We start from the raw sequence: 22,709 nt of genomic DNA, 5'->3' as shown, positions 1-22,709 counted from the left end.
AGTGAAGAAATTTAGGCCACATACTCCTTCCATCACTGTCCGATCTTGACTATTGTATTTTTATTAACTGATAGACAATAAATCATGAAATCTTTCAGAAAAAAATATAGATTATTTAGAAATGAAGAAGAAAGACAATAATAACGCGGATATATTAAGTAGGTCTGTTCCAAATACACATACTGGCTGCAGATAATTTATGACCATAATGGTTTTTCAGATCACATGGAAACAAAAGGGCAGCATTACAACATTTATTAATATTTTTAGTGCAAATGTTTTGCCAAACCAATTGGGAAGAGGGCTTAACTAGAAGACGGCTTAGCAGGAAGAGACCAAGCTGAATCCATAGCGCTAAGTCATCTCAGTAAACGTAGCATAAGCAGATATAACCTGGAGCTAACACTGTGCTTTCAGCTTGGATTCTGGAATACTTCATCTGCCTTAAATACAGTGAAATACTCGAAATTTTTTATACTCTTCCTTCTAAACTCTGAATGGTTTTTAAGGCTGATCAGCTTATGTCTACGACGTGACCCCAAAAATAGCACTTATGAGCAACACATCACTCTCCAGTATTTTGTGACTGTGTAGCAAAACATGTTGGTCTATGGATACTTTTTGCCGTTCCAACAGTAAGAGAGATGCATTGATTTCACATTCAGTCTTATTTATCGCTCTTCCTCGAACATGAAGCGTCAATCCGATTTCATTTTGAGTGGAAACCTGTAGTAATGAACGAATTATCAGAAAGTACCTTACGGAGAGAATTTTAAATATGCGGTATGCTATCGTATTTAAAAGAGAAGTTTTTGGGGGAACATCTTATTTGTTACCGAGTGACAGGACGTTTTGTTTGAAGGATGGACGCCCGACGTTTCCCATTCAATGGAGACGGTAAATTGTCGCGTATGACTTTGTAGTTTCAGTGGAAAATTCATTGACTACACACTGCTGTGCTGCCGATAGAATGAGATGATGTGCTAGATTTTAAATTCATACAGGTAAACTACCCATACACTTCTGTTGCTAAAGACAATTTCAAACAGAAATTCGTAATTGGTGTAAGTCTTTTCACGATGAAAAATTGTGCGTTTCTGTTTTCTAGACAATCAGCTGTTATGAAGAAAGAATGGCTTAGCAACTGAAAGTCTGTTACAGGAAAGTAATTTTATGCCCTTTATGTGTGTGTATATTCGAAAATAATATACAGTGACTTCTCGGTCAACCGTTTTCGCTGAAGTAGTAAATGAGAGAGAGACGGCGTTCTCTTGCTCTGTAACACGTTCCTCAGCGCTGAAACGGAATCAGAACGTGTGACGAAGCACCAACTCTGCGTAATGTCCCTTTGCAGAGTGATTCATTTCATTATTGATAAAAAGGAAGATGAAAACTAGCTCGTTGGAAGTGCTGATTAGTATGTAAGGACTTTAATTTGTAACTGCAACAATTTTTCAGTGTGGGATTCAGTAAAATGACGCAAAAACGTTTATAAGCAGATCATATGCGGTACTTAAAAAATGTACCGACTCTGAACTTCCATTGAGCGAATATTTCGCTAGTAAATAGCCCACTCAATGAAAATGTAGGACAATAAAGTATCTTACAGTTACAAGAGAACTGTTTTCCACAGACATGGTAATACACAAGTGTTACCAAAAATTTGAGTCCTCTTCATTTTTACTATTTCAGTCCACGCTTAAAAGTTAGTGACGTTAATAACGTGATAAATCACATGTTCTATGCACTAAATTCTATTTTTTAGGAGTTAAATAGAGGAATTATGGAATGCTACCACTGTAAGTGACAATGTCACTAGAATGAAATATTATGTGTCGTTTGCTGATGGGAAATATATTCAAAGTTCAAATAATTTTTGTTTTATTCATTAACGGAGCCCCGTGACCTGTGTGCATAATAAATACTCGTAATATGGTATCATCTTCTTAAAGCTCCATATTGTGTGCAGTTATAAATGACAACGGCTCTCATTTGAATTCGCAACAGGTAAAGCAGCTCTTCCACATGGCGTACGGTCAGTTCTGAGGTTAACTTGAGTGTGTAAATCAGCCATCTGTATTTCCGAGTTACGAATCATGAACCATTTGAATAATTGTTCTAAGATGACGGAAAGAACACCTTACATGTTCTGTTGTTTCTTACAGAAATTTCTGTAATGCATAAATGCAATTTTCTAAACGCACCGAATGCAATATCTGTCTTACGGATGACGAAGGCATAATGCTCCAGCAGTCAACTATTAAATTCTGGCCTTAATTATTTAATTTAAAGAGTGTCTACGTGATTTAGAGCGAGTCGCTTGGATAGCATTATCCGCTTGGTGCACGGTTAGCGTTTTACTCCGTCAGCAGGCACTAGACGTCCATCAAAAGACAGTGTTCTATGAATGAGAGACATGATTCTTCAAATGGGGAACGCTCTTAGTTTTCTAGAAAATTATAGATTGGTGGAAAACGCTGTCAAATTATAATCAAAATGAAACAGCAACAACGACCGCTGAAGGCAAGAATTAGTCACAAGTCCTTAACGCAGGATCCATTATGACTAACCCGAGCGCTACGAACGGAAAATATTTGTTCCACTGTGATATATCATTGCTGATAGTTCTCGTTAAAAGTGCAGGTAATTAATCAAATTTTCTTTCATGGACGCCCTGCGTGGTGATGTCTATCAAATATCTTACTATTAATACATCTCACTCGGATTCGAAACAAGTGTATTGGTTAATTGATATACGGTAATCAGATTTTTTAAAGAACTGTTGTAGAGGTAAATAATCGAGGTTGTAACAGTGCGTAGTAGGGACTATTGCGAATAAAATTTTAAAATTGTTAAGTTCATAATAGAATCAGTCAAATGTTGTCTGTTATCGACTTGTTAATTTCATTAACACTGACAGTATTTCAAACAATGAGAAAAAGGAGAAAACTGAGTGAAATACAGGTACTGTCAAATGGCTTTCACTGTAGTTCATCAAATTTTTCACTTACTCTATCAAAGAGCACCTAAATAATTTCAAAAATTAATTACTGTGTCCTTCACACAATAGTGCACGTGTTAAGTATATGTATTTAAGCTATTCAGTTTGAACTATACCCTTCATTTATAAAGCTTATAGACCAATTATGTGCGTTTCAGGCATTATTAAATTTGCGATGGCGTGAGCTTTATATGTTATTTCTACATAACAGTTCACACAAAATTATTAAACATTGAATTTGCTCAAAGTATAAGGTGAAATTCCTGTATCTAAGGACCGTAATGGAAACTTATACGGTACTTCCAAACAGAAAATTAAGTAAAGAAAGATATACTACATTTCATTATTGTAATATGCTGACAGAATACTTTCATTGTAGTACAACTGATGTAATGCCTCCCATACTACAGAAACAAGAGGTAGAATTAAAGCAAAGCAATGATGGACATTACCATAGTAATTGTTTACTGCAGGGGATAACTACGTAACTGCTTTGGTTAACCCATCATAACTGTTGAGTAAGAAGTTATTTCCTGTAAGTTGGAACTCCTCCCTCTATACTGGTGTTACACAGTACATATGATAAAATATGTAACTAGGCTTAGTCACTCATTTCAACACAAATCAGTTGTTTAAAAGGTAACCTTTCATCCACTTGCTCAAAATTTTAATTAACAATAGCACTAAGTTTCAGCAGTATTTTAGTGCCGACTCTGCGTTGTTAATTTAAAAATATGTATGCTTTGGGCAAATGTTAATTACATGAAATTTCTAATCGACTACGACACTGGAAACACGATTTGAGAACTGCATTGGTATTGTTTGTATTCACAGAAAGTAATAAAAAGGCTAAAAAGGGAGAAAACAAATAGGCGCCAAGATCTGTGGCAGTCCACAGTTATTGTAGACAGTGCATCGAGAGCAGCGGCGCCTGCGAGTCGGCTGCCCGCGACGCACCAGCGTCTACTGCGCGCTCCCGCCTCTGGCGTCTACTCACCGGCCGGCAGGAGGTCCGCTCCGCGTGGCGCACACGGCCACGTCCGACGCCACACTGGCGGTCGGCGCCGAGCGCCGCCACGGCCCGCCCCCGCAGGCGTCGCTGCCGCCGCTGCCCCATACCGAGCGACACCGACTCTGGCCGACCGAGGCGTGTCCTCCTGCACTATGTCGTGCGATCTCATCATCGCGGTCTCCCGATAGCGAATGTTACCGCAGGGAACCCTGCCTGGTCACTTACATAGGTTTTGCGTGCTCTTAGGCCGTCGTTAGCGCTGTAGCAAAATTCTATGGAATCTTGTTGGGACCTTGCACAGGGCAAGTAAATTAAAAGTTTCGAAATTCTTTGCGATACCCTTACGTAATTACTGGAACTGAGGAATATACCAGGTGATCAAAAAGTCAGTATAAATTTGAAAATTGAATAAATCACGGAATGATGTAGATACAGAGGTACAAATTGACACACATGCTTGGAATGACATAAGGTTGTATTAGAACCAAAAAAATACAAAAGTTTAAAAATGTCCGACAGATGGAGCTTCATCTGATCAGAATAGCAATAATTAGCATAACAAAGTAAGACAAAGCAAAGATGATGTTCTTTACTGGAAATGCTCAATATGTCTACCATCTTTCCTCAACAATAGCTGTAGTCGAGGCATAATGTTGTGAACAGCACTGTAAAGCATGTCCGGAGCTATGGTGAGGCATTGGCGTCGGATGTTGTCTTTCGGCATCCCTAGAGATGTCGGTCGATCACGATACACTTGCGACATCAGCTAACTCCAAAGCCAATACTCGCACGGACTGAGGTCTGGGGACCTGGGAGGCCAAGCATGACGAAAGTGGCGGCTGAGCACACGGTCATCACCAAACGACGCGCGCAAGAGATCTTTCACGCATCTAGCAATATGGGGTGGAGCGCCATCCTGCATGAACATCGTACGTTCCAGCAGGTGTTTATCAGCCAGGTTGGGGATGATGCGATTCTGTAACATATCGGCGTACCTCTCACCCGTCACCGTAGCAGTTACAAAACCAGAATCACGAATTTCCTCGAAGAAAAAAGGCCCGATAACGATAAATGTGGTAAATCCAACCCATACCGTGACTTTCTCGTCGTGCAGTGGAGTTTCCACGACAGTTCTAGGATTTTCGGTAGCCTAAATTCTGCAGTTGTGGGCGTTGACAGACCCTCGGAGCGTGAAATGAGCTTCGTCGGTCCAGATCACGTTACTCAACTAATCGTCATCATCCGCCATCTTTTGAAACGCCCGCACGTCATGTGCCCTCCGCTTCACTAAATCGCCAGGTAACAGTTCATGATGCCGATAGATTTTATACAGATAGCATCGGAGGGTACGCCTCAGTGCCAACCAAACTGTAGTGTATGGAATGTCGGTGCGACGTGCGACTGCACGAGCGCTGACTTCCCCGTGCATAGACGAACCCACTACAGTCTCCATTTCTTCCTGAACTGTCTCAGCAGCATTATGCCTTATGCTCGGTCGGCCACTAGGGGCTCTATCGTCTAAACAACCCTTGGCTTCGAACTTCGAAATCATTCTCGCCACAGCTGCATTTGTCAACGGACCTTTACCCGATCGAATCCCCTTCCTAGGGCTATAGGATTGTAACGCTGAACTAGCACATTCCCAATTCTGATAATACAGCTTCACTAAAAGCACCTTCTCAGGTAACTTCAACATGCTGCGACTGCTGGGGTATCAGATTCTCTCTCTCATTACAGCTTCTTTTATACACGATTGTCATGCGCAGTCGCTGACGTTTTGCTGTCCAGCGCCATCCGTCGGACATTTTGTGAACTTTTTTTTGGTTCTAATAAAACTCCATGTCATTACAAGCATGTGTGTCAATTTTTACCTCTCTATCTACATTATTCCGTGGTTTATTAAGTTTTCAAATTTATACTGACTTTTTGATCACCCGGTAGATAATATAGAAAAGCTATCCATATGCATGTGTCAAACATGCGAGGGCGTGCTGAAAAGTAATGCCTCGATTTTTTATGTCAAAACCCTTAAATCGTTTTAAGTAAAACAAGTATTATTAACATTTTACAGCTTTATCCTTCATGTCCACGTATTTGGAGCCCTCTATCACTAAAGGGCTCCCACTGTAACCCGTAACATGACGATCTGTAACGTAACTGTGTTGGTACATGAGAAACAGGGTGCTGTAAGCGAGTTCTGGATTCTAAGAGTTCGTCCACACAAGGAACACCCCCCCCCTCCTTCAACATAACAATGCCAGACCATACACGAGAGTTTCGACATCTGCAACAATCCGACGTCTTGTGTTCATCATCTTTGATCATCCCCCGTGCACTGCCGAAATGGTCCCATACGACATAATGTATTTCCAGAACTAAAGGAACACCTTACAGGACCTCACTTTGAAAGTGACGAAGGTGAGCAAGCAGAGACGAGATTGCATCCTTCAACATAGTCAAGCATTCGACAGTGACGGTATCGACAAACTAGTCTCTCGTTAGGAGAAACGTGTTCGTCGCCAGGATGACTATGCTGAGAAGTAAATATGTAGACATGAACAATAAAGGTTCAGAATGTTAATAACGTTTTGTTGGAAAAGGATGTGTGGAAGTACAGAAAGGAGGAACGGAAGTTTTTATTGCCTTTAAAGAGAGGATCAGTGTCAAAGAAGTAGTTGCAACGACTAAGATATGCTGTGATATCGATCTGAGACTAACGATACGTGATGAAAGGAGATTCGAGAGCTCTGAGCAAGAAGCAGTGGAGATGGGAAGGCAAGACCAGCACAGAAGACATTGAACTTGTATTCGAACGGAAACTCCAGTTGTTAGAACATCAAGACCGTGAGATCATAGAAAAATTGATAAGGGTCCTGTGAAGGTACAGGCAGGTTTTTTTCAAGTGAACCTGGTACAATCAAGACAGTTGAGTGAAAACTACAAGCGAAGGAGCATGAGATATTTTTTGTACGGCCTTATGCAAAACCGCAATCGAAACGTGAAGCAGTGGAAGAAGAGCTCCAGAGAATGTTCCGAATGGGAATAATACACTCCTGGAAATGGAAAAAAGAACACATTGACACCGGTGTGTCAGACCCACCATACTTGCTCCGGACACTGCGAGAGGGCTGTACAAGCAATGCTCACACGCACGGCACAGCGGACACACCAGGAACCGCGGTGTTGGCCGTCGAATGGCGCTAGCTGCGCAGCATTTGTGCACCGCCGCCGTCAGTGTCAGCCAGTTTGCCGTGGCATACGGAGCTCCATCGCAGTCTTTAACACTGGTAGCATGCCGCGACAGCGTGGACGTGAACCGTATGTGCAGTTTACGGACTTTGAGCGAGGGCGTATAGTGGGCATGCGGGAGGCCGGGTGGACGTACCGCCGAAATGCTCAACACGGGGGGCGTGAGGTCTCCACAGTACATCGACGTTGTCGCCAGTGGTCGGCGGAAGGTGCACGTGCCCGTCGACCTGGGACCGGACCGCAGCGACGCACGGATGCACGCCAAGACCGTAGGATCCTACGCAGTGCCGTAGGGGACAGCACCGCCACTTCCCAGCAAATTAGGGACACTGTTGCTCCTGGGGTATCGGCGAGGACCATTCGCAACCGTCTGCATGAAGCTGGGCTACGGTCCCGCACACCGTTAGGCCGTCTTCCGCTCACGCCCCAACATCGTGCAGCCCGCCTCCAGTGGTGTTGCGACAGGCGTGAATTGAGGGACGAATGGAGACGTGTCGTCTTCAGCGATGAGAGTCGCTTCTGCCTTGGTGCCAATGATGGTCGTATGCGTGTTTGGCGCCGTGCAGGTGAGCGCCACAATCAGGACTGCATACGACCGAGGCACACAAGGTCAACACCCGGCATCATGGTGTGGGGAGCGATCTCCTGCACTGGCCGTACACCACTGGTGATCGTAGAGGGGACACTGAATAGTTCACGGTACATCCAAACCGTCATCGAACCCATCGTTCTACCATTCCTAGACCGGCAAGGGAACTTGCTGTTCCAACAGGACAATGCACGTCCGCATGTATCCCGTGCCACCCAACGTGCTCTAGAAGGTGTAAGTCAACTACCCTGGCCAGCAAGATCTCCGGATCTGTCCCCCATTGAGCATGTTTGGGACTGGATGAAGCGTCGTCTCACGCGGTCTGCACGTCCAGCACGAACGCTGGTCCAACTGAGGCGCCAGGTGGAAATGGCATGGCAAGCCGTTCCACAGGACTACATCCAGCATCTCTACGATCGTCTCCATGGGAGAATAGCAGCCTGCATTGCTGCGAAAGGTGGATATACACTGTACTAGTGCCGACATTGTGCATGCTCTGTTGCCTGTGTCTATGTGCCTGTGGTTCTGTCAATGTGATCATGTGATGTATCTGACCCCAGGAATGTGTCAATTAAGTTTCCCCTTCCTGGGACAATGAATTCCTGGTGTTCTTATTTCAATTTCCAGGAGTGTAGAAAGGTCTACTAGCCAACATAACAGCCCGTTGTTCGTTGTGGAGAAAAGGTGTGGTGTCACCGCCAGACACCACACTTGCTAGGTGGTAGCTTTAAATCGGCCGCGGTCCATTAGTACATGTTGGACCCGAGTGTCGCCACTGTCAGTAATTGCAGTCCGAGCGCCACCACACGGCAGGTATAGAGAGACGTACTAGTACTCGGCCCAGTTGTACGACGACTTTGCTAGCGACTACACTGACGAAGCCTTTCTCTCATTTGCCGAGAGACAGTTAGAATAGCCTTCAGCTAAGTCCATGGCAACGACCTAGCAAGGCGCCATTAACCATTTCTATAGAGAGTCTCACTTGTATCATCAAGAATGCTGTATACAAATGATGGAGTAAAGTTAAGTATTACCGCAGCTACGTACTTTTCTTTATAGCATTCATATCGTATCCTGTTTCAGACCTCACGCCAGCCGGCGTGTGTGTACGAGTGCATTTCGGCTACTTCCGAGTGGCGTGGCTGTCTTGCTACGCCACAACAAAAGGAATGGCGATGTCAGAGTAGTATTGAATGCACGTCCAGTGAATAAAATTATTATTCCAGAAAGAGACAGACCTGAGAATTTTGAAGAGTTAGCCCAAAAATTTCATGGGGCAAGAGTATTCAGTAGTACTGACCTCAGATCGGGGTACTGGTACGTCCCCTACATAGGGATTCAAGACCCTTCACTGCATTCCTCTTTGGAGGAAGAAGCTACCAGTATCCTGTACTACCATTTGGATTTAATTTTTCATACTCTGCCTTTTTTAGAGCATTGGATATGGTATTAGGTGAGCATTTGATTAAGAAGGTCACTGGGTAGGTTGACGACATCCTGATAGCAACTGCAGACTGGGAAGAGCTTGTTAAAACGCTTTGCGCTGTGCGATTCTAAGGTTCTTTCGCACCCAGACTTGAGCAATGAGTTTTACTTGGCTTGTGACAGCTCAAACTGTGGATTAGGAGTGCACTTACATACTAGTTGGATGAAATGGACTTGGATGATGTTAAAACAATCGCATTTGCAAGCAGGGCTCTGACTAAATGGGAACGGCAATATACAGTCACAGGGAGAGAGAGGCACTAGCTATCCTGTGGGGGTTTCACAAAATTCAGATATTACCTGGCTGGTAGAACCATCATGGTAGTCACAGACCATAAGGCATTGACCTTTCTACTTGACAGAAAATTATACCATAGACGTCTCATCAGATGGGCGCTTGCCTTACAAGAAGATCAATGTAGTGTTGTCTACCGAACTGGAAACCAAAACATCATACCTGATGCACATTCGAGGATGCCACCTGGCGTTTATGATGTAAATGTTAATGGACCACAAGGGTAGGAATTCAGCATTAATTTGATCCAGGATATCCGACGAGAGCAAAATGAAGAACCTGCATTGAAGAGTGTGAAGATGAGATACGGGTGTGCTGGAGAAGATAAATTGTGAAAATATTATTTAATTCATCGAAACATACTATACCGTCGTGTGGATGACTCGTTGCAGGACTGGAAGTTGTACATTCCGGAACATTCTATTGAGAAGCTGGTGTGGTACACGCATTTCAGTCATGCCCACTTTGGCGCAAACAAATGTCTAGAAAATCTATGGAAGGAGTGTATTTTCTTTGGCATAAGCAAAAATATTAGGAAGATATTACGGACCTGTCATAAGTGCCAGAAGACTAAGACAACTACTGTTAGCCATGAGGGACCTATGCTCCCCATAATTCCTGATGAAATCAAAGACATTGTGGCCATCGATTTACTTGGTCCACTGCCTACGTCCAGTGCCAATTTCACGCAGCTCATGGTGGTGTTAGAAATGTGTTCAAAATATGTAAAGCTCTACCCCCTAAGGAAGGCAACCGGGAAGGCAATATCGGCCAAAATTGAAAAAGGCTACTTTATGCACATGTGCAAGCCAAAGCAAGTGCTATCAGACAATGGATCGCAATTCACATCAAAGGAATGGAAGGAGAAGTTGCAGAGGCATTGTGTGGAACAGGTTCTGTTGGCCATACATAGACCAACCTCAAATCCAGCTGCGAGAGTCATGTGAGAGGTGAACCGCATGTGCAGGACATTCTGCAGTTGGAAACACAGCAAATGGGATGATCATATAACAGATTTTGAGGGTGTAATCAATAGCGCACCTCTGGCCGCGACAACTTTTGCACCATGTGAAATCCTGCTGAACCAACCTCCTGAGAGCATAGTTTCCAACATCTTGAATGATTCTCCCACTGTGGATCAATCGTGGGACAGGAAAGTTGAATTGGCCATGGAGCATTTACTTGATGAGGCTGAACGGTGGAAAGAAAGACATGATAAGATCATGCGAACATTTAAATATGAAGTTGGTGCCCTTGTGTTAATCAAACCACACACACTTTCTAGCAATCTGGATGAAGAAATTAAGAAGTTCCATCAGGAATACCAAGGTCCATATCATTATTGATATCAAATGTCCTAATACTGTTGAACTGGTTCGTGTGAAGTCGGGTAGACATGAGGGCAAACACCACGTGGAAAACATTAAACCATATCAGAGTGAGCAAGATTAATGACTGATTGTTACATGTGAAGCGTCTGAATCTGTATATATGTCAACTGTTATTGTCCTTAAGTACAAACATTCATTTCTGATTATTAAGAGGTTTTATGTGGACACTTAATCGAGTGAGATTGAACTAGGATGTGTTACCAACATAAACAATTTTTTTTTCTTTTCACTTTTTATCTGGTCATTCGAGACTATAATTATTTATTATGTTTCCCTTTTTTGCCCATACAGTGATAAGGTTTGAGTGATTACTAGTATCTATAGGTTGTGCTACACAAAAAGCTTTTCATTTAAAAGTTTCTTACTGCTCATGCTTAATGATTGTGCCCCCACTATTATTTTTTGTATTATTCCCTCATTAACTGAATTTAACTTAGAGGAGTTCTATATATTTTTTTCATTAGCCTATGTGTTTATTATGTCAGACAGAACATTTTAATATCCTCTGTAGTAGTAACAGACTATGAGTAAGTTGAATAGGCATTGTTAGGACAACACTGAGAGCGTCATTAAGCTGTTTCATGTACGCCAACTGACGGATTACGCGAGACGAAAGTGGGGAGCAGACGAATATACTGCACATCTGCCTGCCAGCGCAGCATCGATGCTGCAGCAGCTCCCCACCCCATTTCAGTGTAAGGAATGCTACCTTGTACGCAGTTTTCTGAGCAGTGAAATAATTTTTTTTCTGTGTTTTGACGGCCCTGTGCTGATGGGGGTTTTCCAGTTTTTTTTTTTTTTAATGCCTAATAGTGTCACCAGTGGTAATGTCTTTCTGAAGCAGCAGTGAACGCGTGTTTTTTCTACTATTTCATTTTTTCTCTTTCTTTCAGGCACCTGTCTATCATATCTAACGTCTTGTATTTGTAAACCTCTCTATATAAGGGACTTAATATTCCTGTGTATTATTGTATTAACTCTTCGTTTATCCTCTGTATTGTAACTGAGTTTTGCTATACAGGTTGCAGTGTAGGTAGGATTATTTTATTGTATTTTTTCTCTATGGACAACGGTTTAATGTTCCGTTTGTATCTATGATTGTAAGTCATGTCTGGTCCACAATGTGGCAATGGGTCTATACCTGTGGGGTGGGCAGTATACACCCCCCCCCCCCTCCCCAAAAAAAAAATCTCTTTAATCTCCTGTGAGAGGGAATTATCTAGATTTCGATATTCTCTTCGACAATTCGAAAACTTTTTCGTGTGGGAATGTAAGCGTATTGTCATATCACTGGGTTGGTTGCTAAGTATCTTTGCGGGCTGCCGCGTTTTTGCAGAGTTACGTTATGTTGCTGTTATGTTGTGCTGTGGGTAGCTCTGCATGTCGTAGGCTTATTGTGGAAGTTCAAGTAATGTTACACGTGCTATTACAGCAAAGCAATGAGATATGGAGGTGAGTTCAGTAAAAAGGGTCGCAAAGATGTAATTTAATATGAGCAGTGCCGCCGACAATGTATTTGTGTGTCCGCTCGTTGCGTGTCGTACAGTACAGCATAAATCGTCCGCATCATGTTCGGTCTCCCAGAATGAACTAATGTGAATCAATAAAATAGTTTACCACAAAAAAGAGCATTCAAGTGCCAGTGTCTTGCAGCGAACGTGAGAACCTGCGTTCGGTCATCGCATTCCACATCTCGACAATCAGCCGCGCCGTAACGGTTATGCGCACGCTCATACAAGTGACAACCGAGAACTGAAAATTTAACTTTATGAACAATGTAATAGTATTACTAATGTCAAGGAGAACTGGTACCAGATATCGTGTACGCGTGACGATAGTAAGAACTTCCGTTCGATTTTCGGCTTCCGCATCATCAAAAATCACCCGCCTGGTATCGGTTACGCATATGTTCGTCCAAGTGATATTGTGTGACAGATAATCATAAAATGTTAATTGGCATAAATACTTATGACAGAATGTAAACAGTGCAACCTACGATTTTCTTATCGTCTCGGATTATAGTTGTTCATGTGTCCTCGGAGTCTTTCGCGACGGCATACATGAATAAAACGTTCTCGGTTTTCCAGCCGCGTCAATTCAAATAAAATGCTCGAGCTTTCGATGGCCATCTCCGCTATCGTCGTCAGGAGTTCACTGACTGTCAGTGAACTCCTGACGACGATGGCGGAGATGGCCATCGAAAGCTCGACCATTTTATTTGAATTGACGCGGCTGGAAAACCGAGAACGTTTTGTTCATATAGTTGTTCATGCCAGACGTAGGACAGTGTTGTGCTTAACGTTGAGTTGCTCCCCTAAACCCGCTTGCATATTTAGATACATCATTTCCGGCAAGCCAGCAGCAGTGTGGAGCAGAACAATACGACCGCCGCGGGACTATCAGGTACGTGGTGTGGACAGGGCGCACGGTAGAAGCTAGAACCAATTAAGGGACCCCTCCATTTGTACCCCTGGGCGTGTTACATTTTGTTTTATTTAAGATATTTTTAAGAGATTTCACATAATTATTTCGGTGACATTACTTTCCAGCACGCCCTCCTGTTATATGACATTAGGGCACGTTTGACATCCTAATCACTCAAAATTGTCGTACGATTGAAAGCTGTAAACTATGAACATTGATCAATGGGATTTTAGACCATTACTCGCAGTACAACCGTTCAGCTTCTTAAGACATCCGGACGAAAGTAAGAAGATCTAAATAATTTTCTCAGTGCTAATTACAATGCTTCGATGCAAGTAATATGTGGGAATGGTTAGCCGAGGAAGGATGTGTTATTTGTCTCACGTGATCAACCATCTCATGTTCGACATCTTCAGGTGTGGTAGTGGTAGTAGGAGAGGCGACGTCCTCCTGCAAGAAGTGAACAAAAAGCAACAACAGAGCGCGGCTAACTGAACTACTACCCTTCTCCGACACTCAAAGAGACGTAGCGATTCAATATGATTTTGAAGAAAGCTAGAACATAATAAGAATAACAGCACCGGTCTCAGCTGTTATTCGCTGTGTTCAGTCAAAACAGCGATTTTGTCCTATTACTTCTCAAGTGACAGGTGAAGTCCATCAAAATGAGTAATCGCTCCTTTCAAGAGGACACTGTACTCGTGCCATGTTTGCATGTTCCATATGTATAATGAGACAGAAGTCTCCGTCATTTACATACTTTATGTAATACGATTTGTGCTAATGGAGTATAACCTTTGTTGAAGCGAGTAGACTGTCCTCTGCAAAATACTTATTATATATCCTGACGCACTTCATAGTGAGCTATCACTTGAAAATACCATGATAAGCAGAAATGGCAGGTCAGAATACATATAATTAATAACAGTCTAGAGGGAAATGGTTGTCGCTTTTAAAATACACCAGAAAGCATGGACTGATTTAAAATAGTTGAGCGCTGAACAGCATGGCCACCAGCGCCCTTTCTCAAGATCGTGGTGCATGTGTTTGAGAAGTTACTCTGTTCACACGAAAAGTAAAAGTCTTATAATCACATTGAACCGGAAAGATTTCACCTAAATCTCCAGTACATCTTTTCATAGAGTCATATGTTCATGGAATAAAGAAAACAATGGGAGGCATTAAGATAGCTTGTTGATCGCGAAATTAATAACATAATCTCGGGTCTAAAAAACACGTTAAAACCGTCGCCCAAGTAAACTGGGCTGTGTAATATATCGTGTACAATGAGAAAACTTATTTTATTGCCCCTTTGAGTAGGCTGTTTAGGTTTTTGTGTTGGTAATGTCATGTAGTGCTCTGTATCAAAATTGCTGAGTGCGCTGTGTGCAGTCGGTGGCTGGTTGGACTCATTGTTGGAATATTCACTTGTGTAGTGTTGGGCGGTTGGATATGAACAGCGCGTAGCGTTGGGCAGTTGGACGTGGGGAGAGAGATGCAAGAGTTTTGAGAGCGGACGATCTGGACGTGTGTCTGTCAGAAAAAGGAAAATGTTTAATTGGATGTCACAAAATCAATATTCCTTCTACGTGAAATGAATGTTTTCTAACATTAAACCCGTCACTTCACAGAATGGTACTTGTGGTTAGCTTTAACACTCTTTCACTTAAGTCAGTATGTTTACTATTTATTCTGTTGCTATGTTTACCAAAGAAATTTTACCAATGTACTCTACACTATATAGTTGCTCGAAATACAGAATACCAATTTACAACTGTCGTCGCCGATGCACCACCTAAACGGACGCTACAATTTCCCGTCGTTGAAAGTATGTGCTGGCGAAGGCACTGAGGCAACGGAAGTCAAGGAATACCTCCAAGTAGATCGTCGGATGTCCTTTTGCCCTGTGTAATGCAGCAACTCTACGTTCTTGGACTCAAGAAGTCACTAAAAATCCGCTGCAGAAATTTTGAGCTATGTTGCCTATAGTCGTCCGTAATTACAAAAGAGATGTCGGTGCAGGATTATGATCCATAAATGTTCGGTGGGTGACCGAATCATTCCCTCGAATTGTCCAGAATGGTCTTCAAACGAATAGCAAACAACTGTGGCCCAGTGACATGGCGCATTGGCTTCCATAAAAATTTCATCGTTGTTTCATGAAGTCCATGAATGATAGAAAATGGCCTGCAGCCAGCGGAACATAACAATTTACTGTCAATGATTGGTCCAATTGGAACAAAGGACCCATCCTGTTTCATATAAACACAAACCACACCATTATGGGGCCAACGTCAGCTTGCACAGTGTCTTGTTGACAACTGAGTCCATGGATTCGTGGGGTCTGCGCCACAGTCTAACCCAACCATCAGCTCCTACCATCTGCAGTCGGAACTCATGTGATCAGGCCGCGTAATTCCGGTGGTCTAGGATCCAACCGACATGATCGTGAGCCCATGAGAGGCACTGCAGGCGATGTCGTGCTATTAGCAGAGGTACTCGCGTCTGTCGTCTACTTCCATAGCTCCTTACAGCCGAATTTTGTCGCGCTGTCCTAACGGATACGTTCGTTGTAGTCCCATATTGATTTCTACAGTTATTTCAGGCAGTGTTGCTTGTCTGTTAGCACTGTAAACTCTAAGCAAAAGCCGCTACTCTCGGCTGTTAAATGAATGCCGTCGGGTACGGTATTAGTGTAATGTAGATGTAGATGTAGATGTAGATGTAATGTAACATAATGTTGTCAGTGGTGAGAGGTAATGTCGGCACACTCTTGACACTGTGGATCTCGGAATACTTAATTGCCTAATTTCCGAAGTGGAATGTCCCCATTTACAATTCCGTGTACAATTCCGTCGTGCGGCCGTAATCATGTCGGAAACCTTTTCACATGAATTATCTGAGTACAAATGACAGCTCAGCCAATGCACTGCCCTTTTATACCTTTTGTACGCTGTACTACCGCCATCTGCATACTGCTGTCCAATGACTTTCGTCACCTAAGGACCCATGTACGCAGTGACGGACGTACTGCTATTACTGAACATTTCCCGTGATGATCTTCAGCAACAGAGAAATGAAATGCAATATTGCAGTTTACAGATTAATCAGAAAAATGTTCCCAGAGTGGACAATTTGTAGAAAGTAGTTCGTATACTTTTATACAACGCTTGTAGTAATCCTTGCAGTAGAATGTCTAACGTCGTGCTCACAATATACTGTTCTGGAAAATAAACACTATTTAAGAAATTCCTAGAAGAAGTTGGGCCCTTCCACTAGATTACGTGCACTCTGAAAAGTAAACTAACAAAGCGGCCGAGAAATACACTTACTGCACAGGATACCGCAGCCGGACGCGCTCCACTACTGAGGAGCCATCGGTGATCAGTGCATCAACGACCTGCAGCGATCAGACTGCGGCGAAATTGTTTTCGACAAATTTTAAGTCTTGCTTAAGACTTCCATTTGTGTATTTTGCACATCCTCCAGAAATAGGGACGTCAGTTAGCATTCTTCCAAAAATCGAAATACTTTGGTGTACTAGTGTATGCCGATGAAACACAATTCTCCTCAAGGGTTTTAGAAAATGTGCAAATATCATTTCTGAACAAACAGAAGCACACTATCAAGTCTCTTCAGTGTGACAACTGCCTATCTTCGACGTCAACAAGCAATGGCCACTCACACACTACAGGTGGCAGCACTAGCAGTGGAGGGTACATCAAAGATGTGGATGGGGGGGGGGGGGGGGGGAAGGAAAGTAATAGAGTCGTTCTCTTGATGCAGAAACGGAACGATTTATGGTTTATGGGACGCCCAAAATGCCATGAACATTGGCTTTCAGACCAATGATGGAGGTGTTTCCAAAACGGCTAATTTTGTAGATGATTTGTGTACCGCCATAGTTAAAGGAGCAACTCATCTCCCATATGAAACAAGGGGCTACCATCAGTGTCTCCGCAACGACCATTCAGCAAACGTTGCTGCGTATGGGCCTCCGCAGCAGGTGCTTGTTCAGGCACCCATGTTGACTGCTGTTCATCGCCGACAAAGGCTAGATTTTCTCGCCAATACAACAACTGAACATTCACAGAGTGCCGATAAGTGATCTTTTCAGATGAATCACGTATCATGTTCCGCGGGACAGGTAGCCGTTGGCGTGTACGGTGTGAAATGTCTAAAAGAAGACAATCTGCAATAATCGTCGGAAGGGTCCAGGCCGGAGGGCATTGAATGGGTATCTCGTCATTCTAGAAGGCACAATGGATCGACATAAGTATGCATCTGTTTTTGAAACCTTTTCCAAACATAAATGCAATTTGTTTCTCCTCTGCGCAATTCCATCTACCAGCAGAACTATACGACGTGTCATACAAAATGGTTCAAATGGCTCCGAGCGCTATGGAACTTAACTTCTGAGGTCATCAGTCCCCTAGAACTTAGAACTACTTAAACCTAACCAACCTAAGGATATCACACACTTCCATGCCCAAGGGAGGATTCGAACCTGCGACCGTAGCGGTCGCGCGGTTCCAGACTGTAACGCCTACAACCGCTCGGCCACTCCGGCCGGCGGCGTGTCATACATCTAGAAATGTTGTTGCCTAGTTCGAATGGCACCAAGATCAGTTTATCGTACTCCCCTGACCACCAGGTTGCCTGGGTATAAACCCCATAAAAATTCTGTGGGGACGCCTCGATGGGGCTGTTTGTACCAAAGACCCTCAGCCGAGAAACCTAGCGTAATTGACCACGGCAGTGGAATCAACATGGCTCAGTATCCCTGTCGGTACATTCCAATACGTCTCGCTGCAAATGGTAGATATTCAGGCTTTCGAGTACGATTACAGCATATTTACTCAGTACATAGACGCCCTTACCAAATACGGACGATGGCTTTGTGTTGAGCAGATTTATCGCCCTGACCTATCGAGAAAAAACTTCTTCGAAATTGAAGAGCAGATTAGCATTGGTTCTTCGTAACGGTATAATTACTGTGGCATATTAATTGCACTATTTTCCACCTCATTGCCACGTCTCGTTTTGCAAGGTACTTTGACATCACACATTGAAAAGCAAACTCGTTCAGTTGTACGATACTTATTCAGTGGACGTCACTGTTTGTTATTTAGTAATATTTTCTCACTTACGAAGTCACAGTGCTTCTTTCTGCGAAATCTCGATACCGTTAAATAAATGTACACTTTGTAGTCAATCTCGCCTATTTATTTATTTATTTATCTAGTGCATAGTAAGACAAGATGAACTGCAACTAACATACATGAATTGCACAGTCTTGCAAAATAAATAGAACTGAACAACTAAATCTACAAGCTATTATCAAAATTTTCAATAAATTTAGGGGCTGCTTTTGTCTAAGAGATGTTGTAGATTTCCAGGGTAGGCTCGCTTGCTATAGCTTGCCACAATTTGTTTTAAGGTGTGGTGTTCATTGCCACATTCACATCGAGAAGATGAAGTCCTTCACCATTGATGAAGGATTTCTACAGCGATGGATTGTCCTGTACTAGCCCTACTCATTGTTTCCCGTGCACATCGTGGTAATTCAGTGCCGAATGGTCCTATTCCAGGTCATATGAGGGATTGATGTACCGGGTGGTTGTAATTAAACTCTCGCTGTTTCACGCATTATAACACGAAAACTAATTACCGTACAAGTACCAAATTTGGTAGTATTAATGTCCAGAGTAAGGGGTGTATGATTTCCATGTGTCACAGCCCCACCGTCCAGTTCCAACTATGGCGACCAGATGCCGTGATTAGTGACAGTCAGTTGACGTGTCAACATGAGCTTGGATAAAAGGGACAGGGCGTTTTTGGTGAAGCTGTATTATCGAAACAACAGTATTTCTGCAGCTGCACTTCGAGAATATAGCCGGCTGAAAGGGTTTCGAAAGGGTCCTCTTTCTCCACCTGCTGGGAGGAGCATGATGAAGAAGTGCGAATCAACTGGAGAACTGGGCGTCCGGGAAGAGGCCGCCGACCGATTGCATCATAGGTGGTTGATGAAATCGCTGTTGCTATGGCAGACAATACTGCTCGCAGTTACCGATGGTCAGGTAGTGCACATGGTGTGTCACGACAGTTGAACATCCTGTGGCCCACTATACGGAAGGTGTTTCGAAACATTCTCAAATCATATCCCAACAAGATTCATATCGTACAGTCGCTTGCACAACAGGACGCACAGCGACGTGTTGACTTCGCTCTCCACTTTCTCGCTGTGATTGAAGTTGATGAGGTCTGGCCTTGGACCATCCTATGGACAGAAGAAGCTCATTTTCCTCTTACAGATGAGGTGAACACGGAGAATTGCCGAGTGTGAGGATATCAACTTCAGTCGCTGTGCATGAAGTTCCTCTGTATGGTGAACGTGTCACCGTATGGAGTATCTTCTCAGCTACGTTCATCATTGACCCATTCTTTTTTTAACAGTTTGGCGCTCAAGGAACAAAAAAGACGTGTAGTGTGACTGGCCAGTGTTACTGCGATACGCTTCGCCAGCATGCCACATCCGCCCTACGGGAGAGACATGCATTGAACTCAACAGTTTTCATACAAAATGGGGCTCCATCGCATATCCCTCTGTAAGTTCACCTGCTTGTCCGAAACACACGCTGTGCAGAATGCAATCCTGCACTTTCTTCTGGACACAAATGGGCGCCATATTGAGCCCCTTTTGGAGCAGTAATGGTACCGGTATGTAATGGTATCGTAGCAGCACATTAAAATGTTTCAATTGAATTGATTCTGCACCATTTCTCTATCCATGCCTTTGACATAAATGGCAAGAAGTTTGGTACTAGTACGGTAATAAGTTTCGTGTTATATCGAGTTAAACAGGGAATGTTTAATTATAACCACCCTGTACCTCATAGGTAATACTCTGGCCACTTACTCCTCATGTTGAACTTCTGCCAATACTATACGTGACTGACTGGATTTTAATCTGCTCATCAAATTGGAGGATGGACAACTGAGGAATTTGAATTAACTTTTCATATTCCTTGAAAATCGAATTCTATATCCGAAGCTGTGGTAGCGAAATGCGACTTAGACGTGGTAACCAGCGAAGAGGTGCAGATTTTATGCAAACCGTTATTGTCTTCATTGCTGCATGTAGCTGAATTTCGATTTTTTTCACATGCGAATTATTGAGACACACCGGAGCTCAATATTGCCCAACGCAATACAGGTGTTTTAAGAACGAACACGGTAGTGTTGTAGCTCGTTCGTCCAAAGAGATACCACATAAGTTCTGAATTTTTCACGATCTCAGCTTTGCTGCGATGTTTTCTGTGTGTTTCTTGTAGGACAAGGTTCTATCAGGAGTTACTCCTACATATATTTGGAAGTCTTGGTGTTGGTATCGTGAGATGTAGCTTTGTATTGGCAATTACATTCTTAAGATGAACGCGTGGCTCGAATATTTCTTAAGTAATAGAAACCGGTACGTTGTCCTAGACGGCGACTGTTCACCGGAGACAAGGATATTGTCAGGGGTACCTAAGGGAAGACTGATAGGACCGCTATTATTTTCTATACACATAAATTATCTGGCGGACAGGGTTGGCAGCAATCTGCGGCTTTTTGCTGATGGTGCAGTGGTGTGCGGTAAGGTGGCCTCGTTGAGCGACTGTACGAGGACACCAGATGAGTTCTACAATATTTCTAGTTGGTGTGAAGAAGACAACTAGCTGTAAACGTTAAAAAAAAAGTATGTTAATGCAGATGAATAGGAAAAGCAAACCCGTACTGTTTGAATACAGGATTACTTGACACAGTCGCGTTGTTTTAAATATCTGGGTTTAACATTAAAAAATGATATGAAATGGAACGGGCACGTGGAGCTTGTGTTAGGGAAGGCGCATGAACGACCTCGGTTTATTGGGAGAACTTTGGGAAAATGCTGATCATCTATAAAGGAGATCGTATATAGAGCGCTAGTGCGACTTACATTGTAGCTCTGCTCAAGAGATTTGGACCAGCACCAGGTCGGATTAAAGGAAGACATCGAAGCAATTGGCTGTTAGGTTTGTTACCGGTAGGTTTGAACAACATGTTAGTATTTCAATGATGCTTCAGTAACTCAAACGAAAATCACTAGAACGAAGACGAATTCTTTTCGCGAAACACCACTAAAAAATTTAGTCAACCGGAAGTTGAAGCTAACTGCAGGATCATTCTTCTGACAGTGTTGTACATTTTGTGCGAGGAAAACGAATTCAAGATACGAGAAATTACGGCTCATATTGAGGCATAGAGATATTCGTCTTTGCCTTGCTGTATTTGCGAGTGGAATAGAAAAGGATATGACTGGTACTGGTACAGGGGACCCAACGCCTTGTACCTTACGGTGGCTTCCGGAATATTTATGTAGATGTACGAGGTGCATTCAAGTTCCAAGGCCTCCGATTTTTATTCTCAGGACTGGAAAGAGATAGAAACATGCGCATTGTTTTAAAATGAGGCCGCGTTCATTGTCAACACGTCCCAGAGACGGCAGCACCGTACGGCAGATGGAATTTTACCGCCAGCGGCAAGAATGAGAACTGTTTTAAATACTTAAAATGGCGACGTTTTCCTTACTTGAACAGCGTGCAATCATTCGTTTTCTTAATTTGCGTGGTGTGAAACCAATTGAAATTCATCGACAGTTGAAGGAGACATGTGGTGATGGAGTTATGGATGTGTCGAAAGTGCGTTCGTGGGTGCGACAGTTTAGTGAAGGCAGAACATCGTGTGTGTGATTTCCCTAAATCGCTCCAGGCAAATGCCGGGATGGTTCCTTTCAAAGGGCATGGCCGACTTCCTTCCCCATCCTTCCCTAACCCGATGAGACCGATGACCTCGCTCTCTGGTCTCCTTTCCCAAGCCAACCAACCAAGAACATCGTGTGACAACAAACCGAAACAACCTCGGGCTCGCACAAGCCGGTCTGACGATATGATCGAGAAAGTGGAGAGAATTGTTTTGGGGGATCGCCGAATGACTGTTGAATAGATCGCCTCCAGAGTTGGCGTTTCTGTGAGTTCTGTGCACACAATCCTGCATGACGACCTGAAAATGCGAAAAGTGTCATCCAGGTGGGTGCCACGAATGCTGACAGACGACCACACGGCTGCACGTGTGGCATGTTGCCAAGCAATGTTGATGCGCAACGACAGCATGAATGGGACTTCCTTTTCGTCGGTTGTGACAATGGATGAGACGTGGATGCCATTTTTCAATCCAGAAACAAA

This window comes from Schistocerca cancellata, chromosome 2 (genome assembly GCF_023864275.1).
Source record: "Schistocerca cancellata isolate TAMUIC-IGC-003103 chromosome 2, iqSchCanc2.1, whole genome shotgun sequence".
Taxonomy (NCBI): domain Eukaryota; kingdom Metazoa; phylum Arthropoda; class Insecta; order Orthoptera; family Acrididae; genus Schistocerca; species Schistocerca cancellata.
The sequence above is the reverse complement of the archived record's forward strand: the minus strand, read 5'-3'. Positions refer to the sequence as shown.